This window comes from Leptidea sinapis, chromosome 16 (genome assembly GCF_905404315.1).
Source record: "Leptidea sinapis chromosome 16, ilLepSina1.1, whole genome shotgun sequence".
Taxonomy (NCBI): domain Eukaryota; kingdom Metazoa; phylum Arthropoda; class Insecta; order Lepidoptera; family Pieridae; genus Leptidea; species Leptidea sinapis.
In genome coordinates this window covers 10208814-10233527 of record NC_066280.1, presented here as the reverse complement: position 1 = coordinate 10233527, position 24714 = coordinate 10208814, and the positions used below count along the sequence as shown (strand labels likewise).

Below are 24714 nucleotides of genomic sequence, written 5' to 3'. Positions count from 1 at the left end.
TCAGCGTTTGAATTTATTCGACCGGGCTTATAAATAATCTCGTAGTCGTATTCTTCTAACTTTAACCGCCATCTTAATAATCGACTACCAGGATCTTTAGCATTAAATAACCAAACTAAAGGACGATGGTCAGTGACAATTTTAAATTTGTAACCATAAATATATGGACGGAATGTATTCACACCAAATAGAATTGCTAGAAGTTCTTTTTCTGTGGTTGAATAATTACCTTCTGCTTTATTTAAAGTGCGAGACGCATAAGCGATTGGTTTATCCATACCAATTTCACCTTGTGATAAAACTGCGCCAACTGCGTAGTTTGATGCGTCAGTGGTTACTATAAAAGTTTTAGAGAAATCAGGGTATTGAAGTAATGGTGCACTTATAAGTTTTTGTTTCAGTATATTAAACGCTTGTTCTTGTTCAAAAGACCAACTGAAAATAACATCCTTTTTTAATAGAGATGTAAGAGGTTTTGTAATATGTGAATAATTTTCAATAAAACGGCGATAATAACCAGTTAAACCAAGAAAGGATTTAATATCTCGTGGATTTTTGGGCACTGGAAAATTAGAAATTGCTTTAACTTTTTCAGGATTTGGCGAAACACCGTTGTCAGTAATGACATGACCAAGATAACTGACTTCACGTCGAAGGAATTCACACTTATCCGGCTGTAGTTTTAAATTAGCTTCTCTAAGCTTAGAAAATACAAGTTCTAACTTATTTATGTGTGATTCAAGGTCGTGGGAATAGATAATACAATCATCAAGGTATATATAGCAATGAAGACCTTGAAGACCAGTGAGGACAATATTCATCAAACGTTGAAACGTTGATGGAGCATTTTTTAAACCAAATGGCATTCTGGTAAATTCAAAGTGTCCAGATATACCATTTGTTGATACACTGAAGCCAGTTTTGGCAACGTCACTGGGATTTAATTTTAATTGATGGAAGCCAGACGCCAAATCAAGAGTTGAAAAGTACTTGGAATGACCTAATTGGTCTAATATGTCGGTTATTAGGGGTAGAGGATATACCTCGGAAACAGTCACATCGTTTAACCGACGGTAATCAATAACAATACGCCATTTTTGCTTACCAGAGGCATCTATTTTTTTGGGAACTACCCAGACAGGGGCATTCCACGGGGAAGTAGATGGTTGGATGATTTTTTGTTCAAGCATTTTCTTTACTTGTTTTTCAACCTCATCTTTGTGAACTTCGGGAAAGCGATAGGATTTTACATGGATCGGTGCCGAATCACCGGTATTGATAGAGTGCTGAATTACATCTGTACACGATAAAGGTTCGCCTTCAAGATGAAATATATCAGTATAATTTGATATGCAATTTAATAACTTTTTCTTCTCTTGAGGATTTAAATGTGAACAGCGTATTTGTTCAAGAACCTGATTGATCCTATCCTTTTTAAAATTATTAATATGATTTATTAATTCAACGGGCTGTGCATTTAAAGAGGAGGGTATCTCTTTTTTCAAATTCAAAAATTCAAAAGGTGTAACAGTCACCATAAAATCATTAATCTCAATTTGAGAATCAGTACTATTCAAAATAGTAACATTCACTCTTTTATTATCCTTTATTCGGACTATGCAGTTTGCAAGATAAACTCCTTCTCTAATAGTTTGGTCTAAAACCAAAGCTTCTTTTAAATGATGCACTTCATCTAAATTTGCAACTTGACACTCGATCACGCTTTCTGAACGTGCCGGTATCGCATAAGAACTTTTTGTAAAACTTATTGGTATAGAATAACCTTGCACTGTAAGAGAGTTCGTAGAATATTGAACATCAATATTGAAGTGTTTAATAAAATCACTTCCTATAATTCCATCGAATTCTAAATTTGTTGTGTCGTTGATGGAGTGAAAAGTATAATTAATACGCATCTTACTTTTTGTTGAAAACTTATATTCAAGGTTTAATAAAATAGAGCCAAGTGATTCACAGTATGAATTACTATCATTGAGACCTTGAATTTTCACAGTATGTGAATTAAGCACTGGATGATTTGATAACCTCGAATATTTAATAATCGATATTGAAGCACCAGTGTCGATTAAAAAGCTGAGAGGTTTCTCGCTATTATTAACTATAAAATAAACATGTGGCAATGATATTTTATCGATTCTATTAACCACAAACTGATCCGTATTTATTAATTGTTTGGAATTATTATTTTTTTTATAATTTTTCTTTCCATTAGGTTTACCCTTTTTATTAACCTGTGCTAATAAGAACGGCTCAGAGACACAGGGAGAAGGTTTAATCTTATTTAATTTATTCTGATTATATTTATTTCTCTGTGGTACACTACTCTGTGCAACCGTGAATTGACCACAGGGCAGGTGTCCTTGAGAATCAGAAGATTCAGTTTGTTTAAACCTATAAGAAGACTGAGTTTTATAAAATAATTTCCGATTATTATTTACTCTATGAGGAACATTACTCTGTGCAACTATGGATTGACCACAGGGCAAATGTCCTTCAAAATCAGAACGCTCAGTATTACAATTAAACCTTTTATTATGACTTTTGCCATTATTTAATGTTGACCGTGATTTATAAAATTTAGAAACACGGGGAAAAGTAGAAACTTTAGGAACATAATTTTTTTTCGTGTCATTTTTAATATGACAAGGCTTCGATAGACACGGAACCGAAGCCCTTTTTAGTTTAAATGGTCTTGATTATCATTACATCCATCTACATCAATAATATTCACATGGGAATTATTACCTTTCGGTGCGAATGCGGTCCGATTCGGTGCATGGGAAAGTTTCGAATTTCGCTGGGCATTCTTATGCTTGAGCGTGTGACACTCACCGATCAAATGACCGCGCTTCTTACAATAAACGCATACTTTGTTACCGTTGTAAGAATTATTCTTTGAAAAGTTATTATAACTTTGATTATAATTAGAAGGATGCGAGTTATAATTATTAACTTTATGAGACTTTGTATGTCTATTCTTATTTTTATAGCACTCAGATATTGAATGACCATTTTTATTACATAAAGTACAATATTTAGAAGATTTCTGTGATAATTTATTTAAGTTAAATAACTTCTCCTCTTCTATCGCGTGAGTTATCGCGTCGGAGAGAGTTTTGGGGTTTCTACAGCGCACAATGTGTGAAAAGTTTGAATTCATGCCTAATAAAAATGTGTTGAGAGCTAAGTCTTCCATTGCAGCAATTCTACCGATGAGTTCTTTATCACTCTCACAACTATAATGTATATCAGATTGAAGCCGTGTGAGACAGGATTCAATCCTCAATGAATATTGCGTCACATCTTCATTGGGAAGTTGTTTGCAGTTCTGCAGATCAAGTAATAAATGAGTTGAGTGTTTCTTTTCTCCGAAAGTTGATTTTAAAAACTGTTTAATTTCGGGCCAACTTCCAAATTTCTTTAGACAACAAGCTAATTGAGCTTTCCCCTCAAGTTGTGACACGATATATTTAAAAAGAACGTTCTGTTGTTCTGTACTTGCTAAAGAAATTGCATTTTCACAATTCGTTAAAAATGCAGGAAGTGATTCGCGATCCCCATTGTATGGTTTGATGAACTTCGTCAAAAATGAGAGTGTGAGTTTTTCACTCATTTTAATTTTTGGCTTTTGGGGTGTCGCTTCTGAAAGAGAACTGTCTGAGTCGCTATTTGAATCGACTTCTACGGACTGTTCCGCTTTAATTGTTTTAGGCATTAATTATTAATAAAATAACAAAAGCGTACAGAGCATCAGAACACACAGACAAAATTATAAACGCACAATAAAATTGATAATACAAAATTGAAATATAAGCTGTATAAAATAGTAAATAAAGTTCTAAATCTTGAAAAATAAAATATAAATTCACCATTCACTTTGAAATTCACTGAGTGATTTATTCACTTTAGGACTCTTAGTAAAGATTAGAAATAACTCACAGAATTAATAAAATCTTCATACTCGTCCAATGACCTGATGTTCTCCGTGGGACGGTCACGGGGAGGATGGCTCCAGGTGACCTTCTGGTCACTGGTCGGAGGTCTGATGTGGTGGAACTAAGGAGGTGATGCGGGCTCACGCTTGATAGCGGAGGCTTATCGTCGATCAACTGTTAGGAGGTGTTTAAGAGATGCTGGCTTGCAACTACAAGGCTAAGACTTAATAGCTATCTCTTACAGGATCCAGGCGTAGCTCTTTATCCTTGACTCCGGGTCTTCCCTAACTATAGGCCTTCCCGAAATCCCACTTCTGACACCAATTTTGTTAGGATGGACGCGCTGGTGGCCTTTTTAAAAAAACACTTTTTGACTCCCGAATTACTTTAATTTCCACACACAATTTTATACAGAACTTACTCACAAGACCGAGTGTAGCCAACTCTCCGCACCGCGTGGCGGCTATCGCTTTTATATAAAACTAATATGTTAACTCGGCAATTTACCTCGTATGACAATTGTTCATAACAGTACTTAGACATTGCTTAGACTTTAGAAAACGCAGCTGAGTAACCTTAGCAAAATCTTTTATTTTGTTTTATAGTAATTTGACAGCTGAAATTATGCTTATGCTAAGACAGCCCAATACAAAAAGGACGTGTTGCACTCGGGGACTGCCGCGGTAAAGCTATTGCATAGCATTTTTTATCAACTTATGCAATTATAATTATTTATTTATTTATTTATGCAGTATTTATTATTTTGATAAAATTAAATTTAAAAAAAGCAAACGGGAAGTGAGTAAAATTTAACATGCAATATTTGATTACAAACAGACCACGGGACAGGTGAAACTAAATAAAAATGCTTGGTATAGTAAAAAAAAATAAAATAACGTGATAAAAATAAAGAAGTTAAAAAAATTAAGATGTACCCCAGGCTTGAACCTGGGACCTTCTGCACAAAAAGCATACGTGATAACCGCTGTTCTACAGCATTCTAGCAAGTAAGTGTTAGGTTATTTTCGTTACGGAATTTCTGGATTTGGTCTCCACGCTCAATACCTATACTTCTATACAATAGTTTAAAAATTCAAGTTCATGATTTATCCTTAAACTTAGTATACAAGCGTTATAGACAAACACTCTCCTCATAACGGCGAGACTAAATTAAAAATGTTCTAGAAAAATAAGCACCTCGAAAGCAGTATCGAAGAATCAGTATTTTCCTGAGAAATGTTTCTTTATTTGGATTGTTGCTGTTACTACGTAGTCCTGTACACACGTCTTAAATTTGAACAAATCTGTCCCGTCGTTAAGACGAGTTCACTAACATACCCTTGAGCAGGAGAATTATATTATATCGAATTCCGTCAATTGAGAATCTAAACCAATCTAAAATTCACTGGAACACACAAAAATCATCTAAATCGGTCCAGCCGTTTAGGAGGTAGTTTAAATGTGAATCTAAACCATTCTCGAATCCACCTGAAGACACACAGAAAGTTTCATTAAAATCGGTCCAGCCGTTTAGGAGGAGTTCAGTTACAACAGACGCACAAAAGAAATATAATATATTAAGATATATGGATGGAATTGAGAATCTAAACCAATCTCAAATTCACTGGAACACACAAAAAATCATCAAAATCGGTCCAGCCGTTTAGGGAGTAGTTCAATTGTGAATCTAAACCATTCACGAATCCACCTGAAGACACACACCAATCCCAAATTCACTGGAACACACAAAAAAACATCAAAATCGGTCCAGCCGTTTAGGGAGTAGTTCAATTGTAAATCTAAACCATTCTCGAATCCACCTGAAGACACACAGAAAGTTTCATTAAAATCGGTCCAGCCGTTTGGGAGGAGTTCAGTTACAACAGACGCACAAAAGAATTATATATATTACTAGTAGAACCGACAGACGTTGTCCTGTACATACGTCTTAAATTTGAAAAATCGGTCCAGGCGTTAGTAGTAGTTCACTAACATACACATGAGCAGGAGAATTATATAATATGGACGGAATTGAGAATCTAAACCAATCTCAAATTCACTGGAACACATAAAAATATCATCAAAATCGGTCCAGCCGTTTAGGAGGTAGTTTAATAGTGAATCAAAACCATTCTCGAATCCACACCCTGTGTCTCCATCCTGAAGACGCACACCAATCTCAAATTCACTGGAACAACCAAAAACTTCATTAAAATCGTTCCAGCCGTTTAGGAGGTAGTTCAATTTTGAATCTAAATTCTAAACCATCCTCGAATCCCCTTGAACTCACACAAAAATTTTCATCAAAATCGGCCCAGCCTTCAGGAGGAGTTCAGTGACATACACACGCACACAAGAAATATATATATTAAGACTAGCTGACCCAGCAAACGTTGTATTGCCGATATTAAAATCGCGATATAAAAGTAACTGTTGATCGTACATGGATGAAAATTTGTAGCTGTATTTTTAATGCTGACTCATAATCAAACAAATTGAAAAAAAGAAATGTCAAAAAAATAAATATTTGGCGTGGACCCTTAATATTTAGGGGTATGAAAAATAGATGTTGTCCGGTTCTCAGACGTACCCAATATGCACTCAAAATTTGATGAGAATCGGTCAAGCCGTTTCGAACGAGTTTAACTACAAGCACCGCGACATGAGAATTTGATATACGAGTGTTAGATTAAGATAGTTATAATTCCATATATTATGCAATATGCTTGACTTAGTGCCGCTTAACATTGTCAAAGTCTCTCATAGTCTCGCTTAACATTGTCATTGCCTTACATTTGCCTTTGCCAATTTTTCCATTTGCCTTAGTTAATGTTTATATCAAGTACCTACCTATACTTCAAGCGTCGTCTATCAGACTGGATGGCATGTCCGCCGATACCTACAGAAGATCGATACAGTTTCTGCCTCGCTGAATCGAGAGCCATTCAGCAATTAGACTTGAGTGATGCTACGAGCTACGAATAAGCTACGAATGTTCTCAATAAATTAATACATTGCTACATCTAGACTAGAGTCTGATAAGATAATACCAATTCTTGGTAAGAATTTGTCATCAAAAATTACGTTATTGTAATGGAACCCTACGTAAAAAATGTTATAAAATTGACTACAGAAAATTTGTTGTGACTTGAAAAAAAAATATGAGAAAATTAAAACGTTATTGTTGTAGACTATTGTTCAAATTCAAATTCAAATATTTTTATTCAAAATAGGATGTGATATCACTTATTTTAAGTCAAAAAGTACCCATTGAAAAATGAATGCCTCAGACCTGAAAAGAACGGGCGTAACAAACTCAGCGGACTATTTTTTTTCATCGGAAAAATGTGTTTACAAAGTAATATTGTACAATTAAACTTATTATTTAATAGCCTGAGGGCGGTCACTCCATTGCCAATGTGGTATCATTAAGAAAGTCATTTATGTTATAGTAACCTTTACCACACAAACGTTTTTTAACAATTCTTTTGAATAACATCATACTTTTCTTTCGAACCCATGAACCTATATGCTTTTACAACAAGATCCCAGAATTTTCTGGGATCTTATGTTTTTCCCAGAATTTTCTGGGATCTTGTTGTAAAAGCATATAAATCGCCCACAAAAGGCTTACTAACTCGACTTAGCCGAGTAGTAGGCATTATAAGTTTGTCTGTTCCTGGGGTTAACATTATGGTTATGACAGTTTCTAGCAAATTCAATTATGTGCCTATGAACAAACATTACATTATTAAGAATATATTGAGATTTGTTGTTTGTGTTGATTGTGTTATTATTAATTGTAAATCATAATAATTTTATATATAAGAACGACGAAAATTGTGTGATTTCTACACCGATGGTATACAAGTTTCATTACAATTCATCCATTGATCAATAAGCAAGCCCTCAGATCAATCGAAAAGCTTGTCATTTAATGTAACAACAAAAAACAAGATTATATACATATAGTCTTAGATTAAGGATTGGTTTCCGCTGCGCTCCAACTAGATACCGCAGCCGTAGTCGCAAAGTGCGGCCACTAATACTATGCCCAAGTGGGCGTAGTCGAGCCAGTCTCAAACAACGTGTGACGTTGACGTACCATGTTCTGTTAAACTTTGCTGGTCATTGAAACTAAAATGCCGGTTTGGGTAATAAATCTTTGTAAAAATAATACTAAAAGAAATAAGAAAAACACTGGGATCACATATCATCAGTAAGTATTTTGTATTTTATTAATTTCAATGTAAAATAACACTAACCGTATGTTACAAAATTTGAAAGATGGTATTGAGTGTCAACATGCCACGCACACAAGCATCAGTTCAAAGCTATTGTTGTTAGGTAGTGCGCTATCTAGTTGGAGCGCGTATCAACGTTGATTTAATGTCAATTAAATCACAAATGACGCTCTTAAAAAGAAACGGTGTAAACAACTCTCCCAATATAATTTTGTACATGCTCTTGATATGCTGATCATCACTGGAAACGAGGCAGGGATAAATAATGCAGCAGATCTCAAAGTACATGGAGGGACCAGCTCCGAGAGGAAAAAATGTCGTGGTGCAGATGTTCACCAACAGAAAATGTTGGAGGCGTTCTCATCCTTGTGATAAAGATTTTCTGTGATGGAGAGAGAACAACATTACTATTACATAACATAATTGTTAAAGATAATTATGATCCTATGTTGCATTCAACAACAGGCGCCAAAAGAGCTTAAAAACAATTTAGCTCTCCGTTTGGGTTCATATGAACCCTGTCTCTTTCTTCATCCCCCCTTAGTTTGCTTATGGCCCTCCGCCTGATGCTAATCTCCGATCGGCTTTTTAATGGCCCACCACCGCGTCATTTGAGACGATCGATAAATATATACATAGATGCATCTTTTCTATACAATGCTTAAATAAATAATGCTACACGATCTAATAATTTATTTCATCTCTCAAACACCTGGACAAATACTGGTATACGTACGCCACTGCACAGAATGTTTGCTCTCCATAACTCTAGCTTTAATGATGTAGATATGTTTTAGTGTTCCTCTAAAACTTACAAACTCAGAAAAAACCATATCCTGGCACAAACAGAGTAAGTTAGAAATCACGAAATTTCTTCTAAATTGTAACAATGTATGCATTATGTTAGATTTATTTATTAACTGGTTGTCTGCTACTAAGTGTAATTTAAGTGTAAATTTAAATATTAAGTGTACTTAGTGAAACTGTTTAAGGAGACAACATTTTGCCCATATTTCTTTTTTTATTTATTTATTTATTGGAAAGACCAACAGCATAAATATTACAAATTAGTCTTAAAAATTAGTGTACATATAATAGCCAATTACAGGTCTCTCTATATAAACAAAAATCAACAAATGAGTTTTCAACTTAAATTACTTTAACTTATAAACAAAAAAATCGACTTATGAATTCCAACTTAATTTACTTTAACATTATAATATGTATAGTTTAAACATTAAAACAATAATATTATGCGTATGAATGCGAATTTAATATTTATATCTATTATTATATTATGTTATAATCGGTTATAGTGTTTATTTTATGTTTGGATGTGTATGTGTGCGTGTCGTGTGGTTTGTGTATATGTGCGTGTGTTAATGTACCTATTTGTTCGGTTTATATTGCTCCAGTAACATTTTTTGTATCTAGTGTATTCATTAATATTTTAATAATTTCTGTTTTGAAGCTATTTTTACTGCGATTATGAATGTCGACATTCGAAAAAACTTCGTTGTAATGCTAACAAATTCTGTTAATGGGAGAATTTTTACCATAGTTCGTAGTGTAAAATGATAATGAAAAAAGAGGCGTATTTCTCGTTCGTTTTAGTGGTTCATTGAAGTTAATACTAGCAAGTAATGTTGGGGAGTCCAGAAGATTAGTTATTATATTAAATAAGAACATTGTATCTAATAACGTTCGTCTGTCTACTAGTGAAATTATATTATGATGCATGCAGCCATCTTTGTAGTTGGAAAAAAATTTACTTTATCTACTCTATGTTTAAGGATGTATCTGTAGTTGTTTCAAAATAAATTAATTAAGAAATAAATAATATGTAGATTCTATGTAATTCAAATAAAATAATCCCTGTGAGATCGAATCAGAAGTGAGGAGATCCGAAGGAGAGCTTAAGCCACCGACAAGCCCAGCTGGTTGCGAAACTGAAGTGGCAGTGGGCAGGGCACATAGCTCGACGGACAGATGGCCGTTGGGGCAGTACAGTCTTCGAATGGCACCCACGTACCGAAAGACGTAGTGTTGGTATGCCCCCCACAAGATGGACCGACGATCTGGTCAAGTTCGCCGGAATACGTTGGATGAGGGCAGCGCAGGACCGATTGTCATGGCGATCATTGGGGGAGGCTTTTGTCCAGCTGAGGACGTCTTCCAGCTGAAATAAATACCATAATAAATAAAATATGTATACTTCTTAAATAATTAAATAGCTCAGTAGGTAGGATACTTATTCCACATTTTTGGGAACGCAGTTATTGAAATTTTCCGTGAGTTATTAAGGCGTGGGTAAAATACAAAACATAATAAAGATGATACCCGAATCAAACAAGGTCTAATAGATGAAAATTTATTATCATTTAACATTGATAGTTTAATCTAAGATTACCGACTAATTATTATAAAAATATTTACAGTAGTACGGCAGTGTTACGGTAGATTATTAGTATACAGTTAAATATAAAAACATCTTTGAGCAGTGTTTTAAACTATTTTGTTAACAGATATATTTTAAAACGCTAAGGTACCTCATAATACTTATGTTAGAAGAAAGTTAATTCAATGAATTAACATAAAGTTTAACGGCCTTACAAATAAAATTGGCATAAAGTTATAACGTATGTTTACAAATAGACATTTTGCTGACGAATGGTTTATTCGGACATATAACGCTTCCCGCGTTTATTTGCAATGCAACTTGTCATTTGGAAAACTTCAGAATTATCATTGTATTGACAGTGTTGTCAACGATATTGTAAACATTTTGCATTTTCTTTGTTTATCATCAGTTATAACTTTATACCAAGTTTATTTTATCATTGGAATGAATTATGAAGTTATGATTATAATGGAATTAAATAAAGAATCCTTCAATTGAATTTCAGGAAATGTGTAGAATGAACTGACGTTAAAATAAGAGAATTTGTTTTTACTATCCCACAGTAACATTTGAACCTTAAGTATTTTCTTTGATTAACGCGAGGGTTACACACATATATAATAAAACACTTTTTACAGGATTAAAATTGGTTTTTGTATAAAACTAACATTTTTATTTTTATTTTAGCTCACCCCAAGTTTCGTGACCTTTTCAGAGCACAAACTTTTAAAACACTCTTACAAGTAATTGTAACGCGTGTAAACGCGTTTTAAACCTTTAAAAAGTTTGTTATATTTTTTAAGTGATAACCCCCACTTCTGTGATTAGACAAACTAAATTTGTAAACAAAATTTAGGAACGATGCGAGACGTGAACGCGTGACCTCTCAGGGTCCCCCCGAGTGCTCTTCCACTGAGCCTACCGTTCGAGTAACGTATCGTTCATAAAACTTGGTATGTCATGTTCAACTCTCTGGTGTTGGGCCGCGTCGTTCATAAATTTTGTTTACAAATTTAATTTGTGTAATAAATATCTTTAAATCAAAATCTTTATTAAACATACACCTTGTAAGTAAAACCAACAATTGTGGCTCAGTATTACTCAATAACATTAAAACATATTAAAATTCAAAAAAAAAAAAATTACTCAGCTTGCCACCAGCAAGAAATCACCAATTTTTTTTAAAACAAAATAATAAAAAATTCCCACCACGATTCAAATCAAATAGAACATGGAACATTCTAGATTTATTATTATAATCTGAAAAATATAGTTAAATATTATTATTACTCTAATATTAGCTACTACGTTGCAGCTGAATACTTAATAATTATTGTTTTATCGTAACAACTACATAATTATGTTCTATGTATCAAAAAAATATTAAAATTTACAATTTAGATATTTTTGTCGATGTGTTCCATCAATTATAAATACAGTTTCCAAATAGGCCGCTATAAATTCGAGTATACAATATTAATATAAACATTCATAATTCCTAAACGTAACATGATATCATTTAAATAACAATAACTAAAAATTAATAATATTATAAATGCTTTTAGCAGTCTTTATTGTCATAATAATAATATTTATACGTGTATTGTAAAATCTCTTCTCTCTTGTTCCTGTCGCTGCGGGTACCTGTAAAAGTAATTGTTAAATTAAATTTGAACAGGTATGAAAACGTTAAAATATATTAAAGTGTTAGAATTAAACTAATTTATACTTATTGGATATAACTAACGATAGCTTAGCGCACCCTTTTCTTTGGTAGATACTCATATAGATTATTTGATATATACTTAGATTTTTACATTATTTTAATATCACCAAAACTTTAATCGAATTACTTAATAAAAATAATACTGATATCAGTAGACAATTCAAAAACTTGCATTATAAAAGCATACGGCATTACAAATAAACTAGGCATAAAGTTACTAAACTAGGCATAAATTTAATCCTAAGAAAAAACCAAGAATATGCAAAATGTTGACTATATTGCTGACAATACATAATTAACACTGTATTGATAATACAGTGATAATTATGAGGTTTTTCGTATGACAAGGAGCCTTGAAAATAAACGCGGGAAACGTTATACGTACAAATCAATCGTAAGCAAAATGTCTATTTGTAAGTATTTTGCATATTCTTGTTGTATTCTCAGGTATAATTTTATGCCAATTTTATTTGTACGGCCGAATGAATAATTGAACTTTTGGTGACACCCGCGTTATAATATATTAAATGCAATTAAATTAATTAATGCTAGATAGAATTAAATTAACAGATCTGTAATTAACAAAATACTGCCATCTGTAGTAAAGCTTTGCTACATAAAGGTGCAATGAGACTTTCATTTGACAAAGTAACGTTCCCTTTTTGTGATTGTATAGCAGTTGGCAATATGTACGCTAGATGGCGCCTTTATAAAAATACTCAAGTGTTACTTGTTAAATCCAATGACGTTCAAACTTTCGAACGATTAGGATGTATTTTTAGACTGACTTCGTAGAGACATTATCACCCTTGAAGAATAATCTCCATCGATTCAACAAGTATTCATTTTAATGATGAGTCTTAGAGATTTATTGCTTTATTCAGATCGGATCGAATGCAGGCCGACGCATTGCTCAGTTAATTTTTAGAAATACTAACTTTGACCTTAGCTTTTGCGTTTTGAAGTAAAAGTCTATTTGATATCGTAATTTATACATGTTTATAAAATTTCACCATGTAACGTGATAGAATCCCTTGACACTAACGATATATCAGCTATAATAAATGATGCCACAGGTAAAGAAAAAAACAATTCTAATAGTAAAACAGAACAGACTTCGTCCAGGAAGATGACGTAAAGAAGGTGAAAACTACGAGCTTATGGTTTCCGAGAAAAGAAAAACTTCTAGTTGAAGATGAAGTGGCTCTATCCATCTGTTCCACAAATGATCTCTGAAATCCTCCGATCTTCGCAATTTTTACGGTTATAACAAGCATACATCAGATGTAGGAAATACAAACTAAACCTGGTCGCCCTGGAAGATTGGTAACTGAATCTGATAACTTTGAAGAGGCTTTAACTTTTACGGCAACAGAAACTTATTACTTGAGCCTAAGAAAAATAATGTTGGTTTTCTGGTGTTAGGAAAAATCATACTCACTCATATCGAAGATTAAGATTAAGATCACAGCTGACAGAAATTCCGTTCCGTTCCTTTCCTTCTGAACACTTAAGTTTATGTCGTGCTTAACGACGTTTTAGTTAAACACAAGCTGCATCCTTTAAAGTTTAAATTAGGGTTCCTGCCGAGAATCTTAATGTTATTCATTACCTGCTAGAGTTTGGAGTGTGATGCCTTCGTGGCCTGCGACGCGACTTGTCCCGGCTTCCGGATGTGCAGGACTCCGCGCTCGAGTCAGTCACTGCACGGAACACCTCCTCTGTTACCGCTGTTAATATATTTATTTTAGTAAAATGATATGAAGTTGAATATATAATTCTATTTATCTGCATTATTTTTCTTGATCTTTTCTTGAGGGTTTCTATGATTCTACTCCTACCAGTAGTCACATATTCATCCTTTTTTCTTCCATTTTCTTGAGTTCTTTACTTTCCATAAAGTATTTTGATTATTTTATATAAAAGAGGGTGCAAATGGACAGTGGGTGGCTGATTTGATGGAAAGTGTAATGCGTTGCCACCAGTTGCAAGTAGTTAGTAATCAGAACGTATGAGTTCCCGTGGGTTGCCATGCATTTCGACAATCAATCTATTGTTGGACTCGGCAGCAAAAAAACACTGTTTCTTCGGACACAACTAATATTTTAGTGCACCTCACCAAGACTTATCTCGCCACAAGTACGGCCACATGTATACTTCCTATGGTCGGTAAGACCATCTGGGTTATATTGCCTGATAGCAGTCTTTTCTTCGGCGCGAGGTAATTCTACATGAGCAACTATATTTCCTTGCGTGGAAAAAATGTTTTTTTTTTCTAAGGGACTCAATATTTAAAATTAACCTTTTGAGAGTAAGGGGGCGGGATGTTTAAGTTACATTTTTTTTAAGAAAATAAGGGACGAGACGAGTAGGACTTTCAGCTGATGGTAATTGATAGGATTCTTGAAAAACCCAAAAAATCTGAGCGGCACTACAATTGCGATCGTCACCTTGAGATATATGGTGTTAAGTCTCATTTGCCCAGTAATTTCACTAGCTACGGCGCCCTTCAGGCCGAAACACAATAATGCTTACAAATTACTGCTTCACGGCAGAAATAGGCGCCGTTGTGGTACCCATAATCTATCTGGCATCCTGTGCAAAGACGCCTCCCACTGGTACATATTTGTCTCACCTTTATAAGCCGCGGTCCCCTTAGCGGGTGCGAGTGGCATCCGGTAAGCAATGGCGGAGTTGCACTCGGCACATGGCGACCCACTCGAGTCCGAGTCGGACTCCGCTCGCCGCACCATCAGCGTCATTGCACGCGACAACGTGTACTCATCTGACACTGTCAGCCAACACAAAATTTTCACTATACATTGATACTATAATAATCATAATCAATCATACAGATTTTAATCTGAAATTAACAATAATAATAATAACAAAAAATCCTCGATGTTTTAATGATTTTCTCATTTTGAAAGTATCATGGTTTAGAACAATATAATTATTGTTGGTTGAGTACAGTCCCTTACGGTAATAACACTTTTAATACCGAGGTAAAAAATATAGTTAAGCCAGTGATTTTGTGCCTGTTTAATATTCGCCATTTTGGCGCTGTTGGTCATGCAGAGAGAGTCTGCGGTACTAAAACTAGTGATGACAACCTCAGCTAACATAGATGGTGAGAAACTATTTACAAAAAAAAAATTGTGTACTTTATTACGTTGATTCTTGAAGTAAGTATAAATAAAACGGAAAACGAACGAAATTAATTCAAAATGCAAAAATACTTCAGAGTATCGTACGTTCCTTCGCAGCCATTTGCGTTATACGTCAAAATTCGTTCTACGGACGCTCGCAAGTGGCGCTTCAAATAGGCATAAAAAATTTGCTGTCAAACATATGGAACAGCCTGTCCAGTGGCATACATGGATATAGTTGAGCAAATCGTACCTGAGTCAGCAGGCGATCGGTGCGCGTGAATCGGCGGTGCAGCGTTGAGTGGCATGGGTTCAGCGCGACCAAACGTGCGAAGCGTTACCCCCGCACCGCTCCCTCCGCCCGCTACCGTCACCGCCGCTGCTCCTGCCGCTGCACCCGCTCCCGCACCACCAGTCTCGCCCGTCTCGCACACCGCTCCGCCCGCCATGCTAAACGTAGCGTATGGGCTGATCTCGTACATTTCTGTAATTGTTAACATGACGGGGTAAATTAAGTGGATTGTAAATAAAGCTATCGACCACATATTGTAATAACGGGTCATAGCCCCTTTAACAAACATCTGTTTAATATAGGTATCACCGACAGTCTCCTGTGCTGGGCTTGCATGGAGACAGAAGAAACGGCCACACAACTCATCCTGGAGTGCCGCAGTGTGGCCACATACCAGGCCAAATACCTGGGGTCACGGAAGACTCTCCCAGAGGTCAGTCAGAGGTTTGAGTAACTTCCTTGAGGAGTTGGGATGGCAAGATTAGCAAACCAATCCTACCACCCAAAATAGGCGCAGTAGACGTCGAGTTGCGGAAAGTAGCCCGTGAATACCTATACCTACCTATACCTAAGCTATCGACTAACATTTAATACCTTAAAACTTGATCTTTAAGGTCGAGTTTTCACATGGTAATTTACATATAGATAAAACCCCTTCAACAAACCATTCTTTATGGAAACTTACAAAAATATAATATTTACAATACCATCAATAAAGAGAAATGACTTGAATTAAGTTCAAACTGCTCAAGCGAATGCAAATACATTTGCAGAGCATCTGTCGAGATTGTTTCAACTTAAACGAAATCGACAATCTTATATCCAAATCGAATAAAGATATAAGAACCCCCTTAAGACTACTGGCATTTGAAAAATTCAAAAGTACTCTTACTAAGTGTACTTTTTGCCTACCTTGTTGCTCCTTCTTGGGACATTTGATAGGAGATGAAGTATACACCTGCTGACAATTGCGTCTATTGTCTCGCTTCTCAACGCTCTTATCTTCCTCTGATACTCGGCTAGCTTCGTACCCGTTCCGAAAGCACTTTCTTGATGAACTACGAGATAAAATAAGGCCTTTATTATTTATTATTTCAAGCTTAAAAAATAAGACAGCTTGGTATTGCAGCGTTTGTGACTATACGAAAGTGCTCAAAATCACTACAAATACATAAAGTAACGAGTTCAGAATTGTCTTTTAACTATCGTGAAGCTCGCAGGCGGTATACAGGCCGTAGGAACCCTCAAATTATCAAAGAATGTATAGAACGTCATTGAAGTTAAAATAAAACTTATTGTTTTTCCCTTGTTACCTAGGTTCTTCTTTAGGTCTGTGGCATACTATTTCGAATAGGTGGTACTTTTTGACGTTCAATAAGTGACTTTAAATCCTATTTTGAATAAAAATATAGGCTTCACCATGCTCGCTTAAATGTCACCACTTGTGGCAGCGACATGGGACGGGTCGCCCACTTCCTCAAAATATGGTTGAGGGAGACGATGGCTGGCTCATGCGTCATGCTCATGAACGGGCGCTGCTTGTGGTGGCAGGATGATCATGTTGCCGGAGGCTCGGCTTCAGATTCTTGAAAGTTATTATATATTGTTTTTTATAATCTCTTATAAAATGCTCACAGAATACCTTTATTTATTTACGGTGTTTACTTTACTTTTTTGACTTACTCGTGTAAGGCATTGACTATTTGACGTTTGAGTATGTTGGTTGCATCACTCTACATATTATATTGTAATTGAAATGATTTGTAAAACGATAAAAATGCAAATCTTGATTTTAAAGAGTGGTAATGAGTTTCTTCCTACTTCGTCTCATTAGCTCAACCCTTTATAAAGTAGCTGTAGATTCAATAAGAAAAAAAAATATTTTTTTGACATTCATAAGTGTCATTTCCGTGACCTAAATGTATAAAGTGATTTTGATTTGAATTTGAATTTATGTGCCCCTGGAAGAGGCTGTATTTCCTGCTGTAGAGCAGCACTAGCACTAGCACGGCGCCAACCACCAACAAGAAGATGCAGGTTTCCGAGGATGCCGATGTGCGTTAACTGTGCAGTTGGCAGGTGGTGAGGGTACCTTCTTGTATATAGTAGGGCGGCCAATAGTAAGAGAACAGCGGCGAGCGCAGCGGCAGCCGCCAACAGTGCAGTTCCAGCAGGTCCAGCTATCTCCTCGCCGCCAGGCGGGAACTGCGCAGGCGCCGGAATACGTTCTATACAACAAACAATAACATGCATTTTAACTTTTTGAAGTAAAACTTCTTGAGACGCGACTTGAGACTTTCCGACGCTTGCGGCAGGCGATGTCAGCAGCCCCAGCACCAATTAACTTAACTTGGACATGAGAAGGAGCCAGAGTGTCAACGCATATCGCGTCCTAGCGCCCTTCTACGTGCGGAAACCACCAACGTCATTCAATCAGGACGCTTGCCATCGAGACTGGTAATACTATTTGGCTCTAAAACAGCTGGTAACAGGGGCGTGCATTGATTTTCTAGCAAGGTAGGCACGGTGGATGTAACTAGTCGTAGTTGAGCTTTGGAATATCCAAAGATTGCTGAAAAATTGTATGCGTGGGTGTTCAATAGTAGTTTGGTTATAAAATAACGGAACCAATTAAACTAAATCAACTTTAACACTAGTGCTATATTTATTTCAGTTTATAACGAAGTAGGCACTGCCTAATTGTCTATAATGATACGGACGCCCCTGGTAAATAAAGGGCGACAATTTTGTCTATATACATATATTATCTATGAGAAACAATGTTTTCTTAAATGGTTCCTACCTCCAGTCACTGTCAACGTCGAGAAGTAATAAGTAGCAGTAGTGACACCACCGGTACCGGTGGCAACTACTCGTAGATGGTACCACGTGGCGGAGGTCAGACCGCAGAAGCTCGTAGGCTCCGAGGTTAGCTCCAAACTCTCCGACCTCCAGGCGGATTCGTCGAAGCCGCGGATGGACACGATGAAATGGATGAGCGGGCAGCCGTTGCTGTCCCACGATAGTAAGTTCAGTCGGACACAGCTACTGTTCGTTGTGAGCAGATGTTTCTCGAGCGCTGCTTTCGATACTGAAATTTTAAAATTTACTGTCAATTGGTACTTTACGAGCCTATATGTGATGTGATGCAAGAAATGAAAAGAGTGGAGAGTTTATTGTATGTTCTTCTAACTAGCTCTACTTTTTCCGAACATAAAGTACACTCAGATTTAAAGGGGTGCCAATGAGTTTTTCACCACATATTTTCCTTAAAACTCAACTTTTGCGAGGTGATAATGCGTAGTAAAATGTATAATTTGACATATAAGTTGGCATTTATGAATTAAATGACTAATCTCCTGTTAAACCGATGATTATAATATAGTGGGACATTGTGATTTCATTTTGTGCACCCAAGTTTTAGTCCTATCGTCGCGTCATCGCCGCTGATGCACCCCCACCCCCAACACGTCAAGCTGCGCACTATGAGCGCAAATTTGTAGTGATAGACGGGCCGTGACCGCGAACTCACTACACTCGCCCTAAACCTCCGAACCCGGTCCTAACTTAATAAGTACTACCACCGATATAGAGAATAGCCGATTTATATAAGTAAGGAATGAAATAAAATATTTGGATAATTATTTACCCCTAAATAGCGAACTTTATTACCACGGCGTTAAAACGGGTTCAAATCGAGTTGTTATAATTAGTAAAGTAGTTATAAAATATTAAAAAAAAACAATAATTAAAATTTTTGGGGTATAAAAAATAGATGACCGATTTTCAGGCCTACCAAATATATCGTAGATAGAATTTATTGTACTACAATAATTATTATATTCGATTGCCATCTTACAACCCCATTGCGGATCTGTGGATGGTACAGAATAATATAAAAATCGCAATACAAAAATAGGGGTTGATTGTAGACGGGTGAAAATTTGAAGTTGTATGTATTTTTTAATGCTGAATCATAATAAAATAAAAATTTTCATTTAGGGGTAATGAATATATGTTGGCCCATTCTCAGACCAAACCGATATGCACACAAAATTACTTACAAATTGGTTCAGCCGTTTCAGAAAAGTTTGGTAAGAAACACCACGGCACGAGAATTTTATATATTAGATATTGTAACTCACAGCCGCCCGTGGTCGCCGCATGCAGTGTCTCACTGAAGGGAGAGGTGCCAGCAGCCGACCGCGCGGCGAGCCGCACGCGGTAGTGTGCGCCGCACGCCAGTCCACGCACCGCAACCCCGCGGGCTTCGCCCCACACCCAACGAGAACGCCAAACGCCCTCGCCGCGGCTCCATTCTAGCGTGTAACCTGGAATCAATTGACATTACTATCAGATCATATCAGAGGTTAGAATCTCCTTAACCTTCCTAAATTGTCAAGTGCAGCGGTCTGTCAATGTGCAATTTAGATTGAGATTGAGATAATTATGATGATTTGAGTGAATGTATCAGAAAGCTATTGAATTAAGCTATAACACAATGCAAAATAAACCATCTTATTAATAAAATAAGGGTCAAAAATTTGCCAGGACGTAGTGTGCCGTACGGCACTTTGGATTTTGGTGTATCTTTAAAATCTAGTGCCCTGGAGCACTTGCCGATTTCGGAAAGTAAGACGACCCGTGACTGTTGTTGCATAGTAGTTGCAGCCTAAATGGCCGCCGCCTTATATCGCTGAAAAAGCATTGGAGTGTGAGTTTCGAATATCGAACAAATAATTATTTTAATATTATAATTTACTAATATTATAATGACATCGATATTTTTACAGTCTCTTAAAATTAGACATAGCAACGTAAAACGATGTTTGCGAACTCAAACGGATTATTGTTTATCAGAGCTTTATTGACCCCACGATAGCGAATTTGAATAGTGTCTCAGTTAACTGACAAACTTAATTTAGGCATATACTCGTATATATCAGTTTGTAAAATATTAAAACTTATTCTTACCTAATTGTAATCATTATGGGTTTTTTCTTATTTTAATGTTACTGTCAAAACTTTTAAATCAAGTTAAACATTTTATTACTACTACAGAGCTTAGTACCTTTAATGCAGTAGCAAAAATTTCAAAATAAAAACTAGAATATTGGCAAAGGAGTTAACGGTATGTAATAATCAATCCGAACCACATAATATCAGAAACCATAGTCCACAGTATAATAAATCTTCACCAGAGGGGGAATATTTTGCACAGGATTCCAGCTAGATTATGGGTACCAGAGCGGCGCCTATTTCTGCTGTGAAGCAGTAATGTGTAAGCATTACTGTGTTTCGATCAGAGGGGTGCCGTAGCTAGTGAAATTACTGGGCAAATGAGACTTAACATCTTATGTCTGAAGGTGACGAGCGCAATTGTGCCGCTCAGAGTTGTTGGGTTTTTCAAGAATCCTGTGCGGCACTGCATTGTAATGGGCATGGCGTATCAATTACCATCAGCTGAACGTCCTGCTCGTCTCGACCCATATTTTCATAAAAAAAATAACGTAATTATACTATACTATTATATATACAACTACTTACTGGTAGCGGGAGAGCTATCCCAGGCTAGCAGCAATGCTGAAGGCGTGGCCTGTGTGAGCCTTAGCCGCGGCCTATTGGGTGGGGTAAGCACCGACAGCTCCCATGTCCCGTGATCCTCACCAAACTGGTTCCGTACAGTGCAGGTATAGTTGTCAGACAGAGATGAGTCCGCTTCTGGAATTTTATTATTTAAATAATATAAGGAAAATATTAATAGACATCTAAAGGAACATAATATTCCTTCTACAGATGTTACAACAATGAAATAAAAACTTAAAGGTTACCAACGCAAAGTCCAGGCGATGCATGCTATACATACGGCTATGTGAGTGGCAAATAGCCGTCTTCAGAAATGTGAGCGAAAAAACTGAAATGACATTGACATTATGCAAACGAAAAGATAAATAAAGGAAAATCTATCCATCTTTATCTATAATATAATCTAGAAAATATATAAAAGTTAATCAGTTAACATGTAACTGTTAAATGTTTGTACCTTTTCGTGCATCATAATGTATGGATTATCAGGACACGCAACTGTTCCAGCAACTGTGTTTGACAGCAAATTTTTTGTGCCTATTTGAAGCGCCACTCGCGAAAGTCCAGAGAACTAATTTTGACGTATAATGCAAATTGCTTCGAAGGAACGCACAATATTCTGAAGTATTTTTGCATTTTGAATTAATTTCTTTCGTTTTCCGTGTTATTTATACTTCAAGAATCAACGTAATAAAGTACACATTTTTTTGATCTTTGTTTAGTTGCGGTTGTCATCACTAGCTTTAGTTCCGCAGACTCTCGCTACATGACCAACAGCGCCAAAATGGCGAATATCAAACAGGCACAAAAGCACTTTGACAGTCGCCAGTCCATTGTCAAATAGTCGAGGTCAGTTTTGATATAAGAAAATAATAAACTAACTGAGTACACGCAGTGTTAGACCGTCATGGAGTAGCGCGGTCTCGGGGGGAGAGGGCTGTGCGGGAAGCGCGGGGGGCGGGGCCCGACGTCTGGCCCAGGCAGCACGGCACGCCACACCGGCGCACGCGCACCGCAGGGACGTCGCCGCACCCGCCGGCACGCGAACACGACGCGGGAACGAACTTAGACGAGCGCCCGCTGCGTAAAAAATATATGAACAGTCATTATATTGAATAACTAGATGAATTGGTTGTCTAGAAGGACAAACCTTCAAAGACAAAGGATGTGTGGCGATTGCATCCACATTTAGTTGGCATTCCAGTATTGTTTGGAGTGCTAACTGATCACATAAGAGAGAGGGAGATAGATATACACGCCAGACACTTGACTGTTGACAACAAAGAAGGCGAGTAGAAAAGACAGACGTTAACTTTTTACCCGCAAGTGTAATAGGCTTTAACTTGCATTATATAAATTATAACTAATAAGTCACGTAGATAAACTTACTTCTGTTAATATAAGTACACGAGTGCAAACGCAATATACAAAAGTAAAGATCGAGTCGGTGGTTTAATTTACAAGCTCCTCGACACGTCAGATTTATTGAACAATATTTTAATAAAATGCTCAATAAATCATTTCGAAATAACCATTGTCTATTGATTTTATTGGCAAGGTCCATGAAATTTTTTATCAATAATGCATTTTTATACAGCGACACAAATCGTCATAAATATTATAACAGGTCCTTTTATTGTTCTTTATTCTATGATTGTTCGAATTCTATTAGGTAAGTAAAACAACAGATTCTTAATAAAATTAATAAATAAAACACATTTTAAGGAATTAAAAGGCGTGTAATTGTATTTTACATTAGATTTTGCGTTAAAGTTACACTTTGATTATTATTTTATCCAACCCAACGTTTCGAGACCTTTCCAGATCACGTTTTCAAGGGGAATGCGGATGAAATGAGTCAAGATACTATTTGTCATAGTTGTCATTCTGATGTTAATATTTTTTTAATATAATAGTAGCTATAAGCTTTAAAATAAAAATAAAATGTTAAAATTTACTTACATCATAAGAAGTAATTATAAACTAATAAACAATGATAAACAAGTTGTTTTCCCTTATAAATAGAAACCAAATTATGATCCTGTACCTTTAGTGCTGGGTCTTGCCGCCACGCGAGTGCTCATCTCCCCCTCCCCCGCGGCTGTGGTAGCCGTCACCCACAACTCATACAGTTGCTGCCCCAGGCCTTCCACCACCATCTGATGCTCGTCGTCTTGGTGCTGCTCCGATACAAGTACCACCTCACTAGAGTGGTAGCCTATCCTGTTTTGTATATCATTATCACACTTAAAATCAGTTATAATATTACTAAACATTTTATGGGCTAAAATGTTTGCCATACTGGCACAATTGTATGTCGCAACCACAGTGCTCATATTTTCACATAGTTTTATAAGATCATTTCTGCTAATGCTCGAGCCCTTCTCAGTAGTTTAGAGAAACTGATAGTCATAGGCAAGGTGGAGGGCAAAAGACCACGAAAACGACCACCCAGCTTCTGGTCAGACCAAATCAAGACACTGACCGACCACATATGACCGCATTAAGGAAGTCCGAGGACCGAAAGGAATGGAAGGATTTAACGACCAACGTTACGAAAACCTTGAATTACGGACGTCAGAAATGAAGAACGCGACCATGAAAAAAATTTCTGCTAAAAGTTTTTTTACATAAGCAGGATATTAAGTACCTAAAGTTTCCTAATTTTTATAACAGCCAATACAGATATGAAAATTAGTAAGGTAGGTACAATCAACAATATTTTTCAAAATTTGATTACAGGTTTGTAAATGTATGGTTACAGCATTTTTAAATAGACGCAAAAGATTTAAACGTGAAAAGGTGTAAGTGGCCAAGTTCAGTATCCTTATAATTACAGTCTTCTGATAAACCAATTTTTAACATAAACGGTCCTGCTATGCGGAATGCTGAATAACGGTTTATTAACACATTTACGCTGACATTTACGAGGTACTCTAAATGTAATATTATGCAAAAGGGCTGGAACGTCAATCACGTTATTGAGAATTGTGAAAAATGTATGGACATCATATCGAATTTTTTGATTAAAGTCTCATAGTCCACATATTCGTGACCAAACCTATAATCCAGACATCTTACAATCTATTTTTTCAACACTTTCTAACACTTTTCATTCTATCGATATGTTTACTATATACCATATATTTTACCACTGGGAGGCTCCTTTGCACTGGATGCCGGCTAGATTATGGGTACCACAACGGCGCCTATTTCTGCCGTGCTGCTTCACGGCAATGTGTAAGCATTACTGTGTTTCGGTCTGAAGGGCGCCGTAGCTAGTGAAATTACTGGGCAAACGAGACTTAACATCTTATGTCTCAAGGTGATGAGCGCAGTTGTAGTGCCATTCAGAATTTT

The 24714-nt window shown here is 36.3% G+C and overlaps 1 long non-coding RNA gene across 1 annotated transcript; it reads right to left on the bottom strand.

Annotated features, from left to right (window-relative positions):
* Nucleotides 1-10649: 10649 nt before the first annotated feature.
* LOC126968777 (uncharacterized) lies at nucleotides 10650-20071 on the bottom strand. Its single transcript, XR_007730281.1, has 8 exons — nucleotides 19914-20071; nucleotides 18572-18859; nucleotides 17861-17996; nucleotides 16681-16826; nucleotides 15730-15960; nucleotides 14963-15118; nucleotides 13940-14057; nucleotides 10650-12245 (listed from the first exon to the last, which is right to left on the bottom strand). It is a non-coding gene; the product is annotated as an uncharacterized LOC126968777 (long non-coding RNA).
* Nucleotides 20072-24714: the final 4643 nt, after the last annotated feature.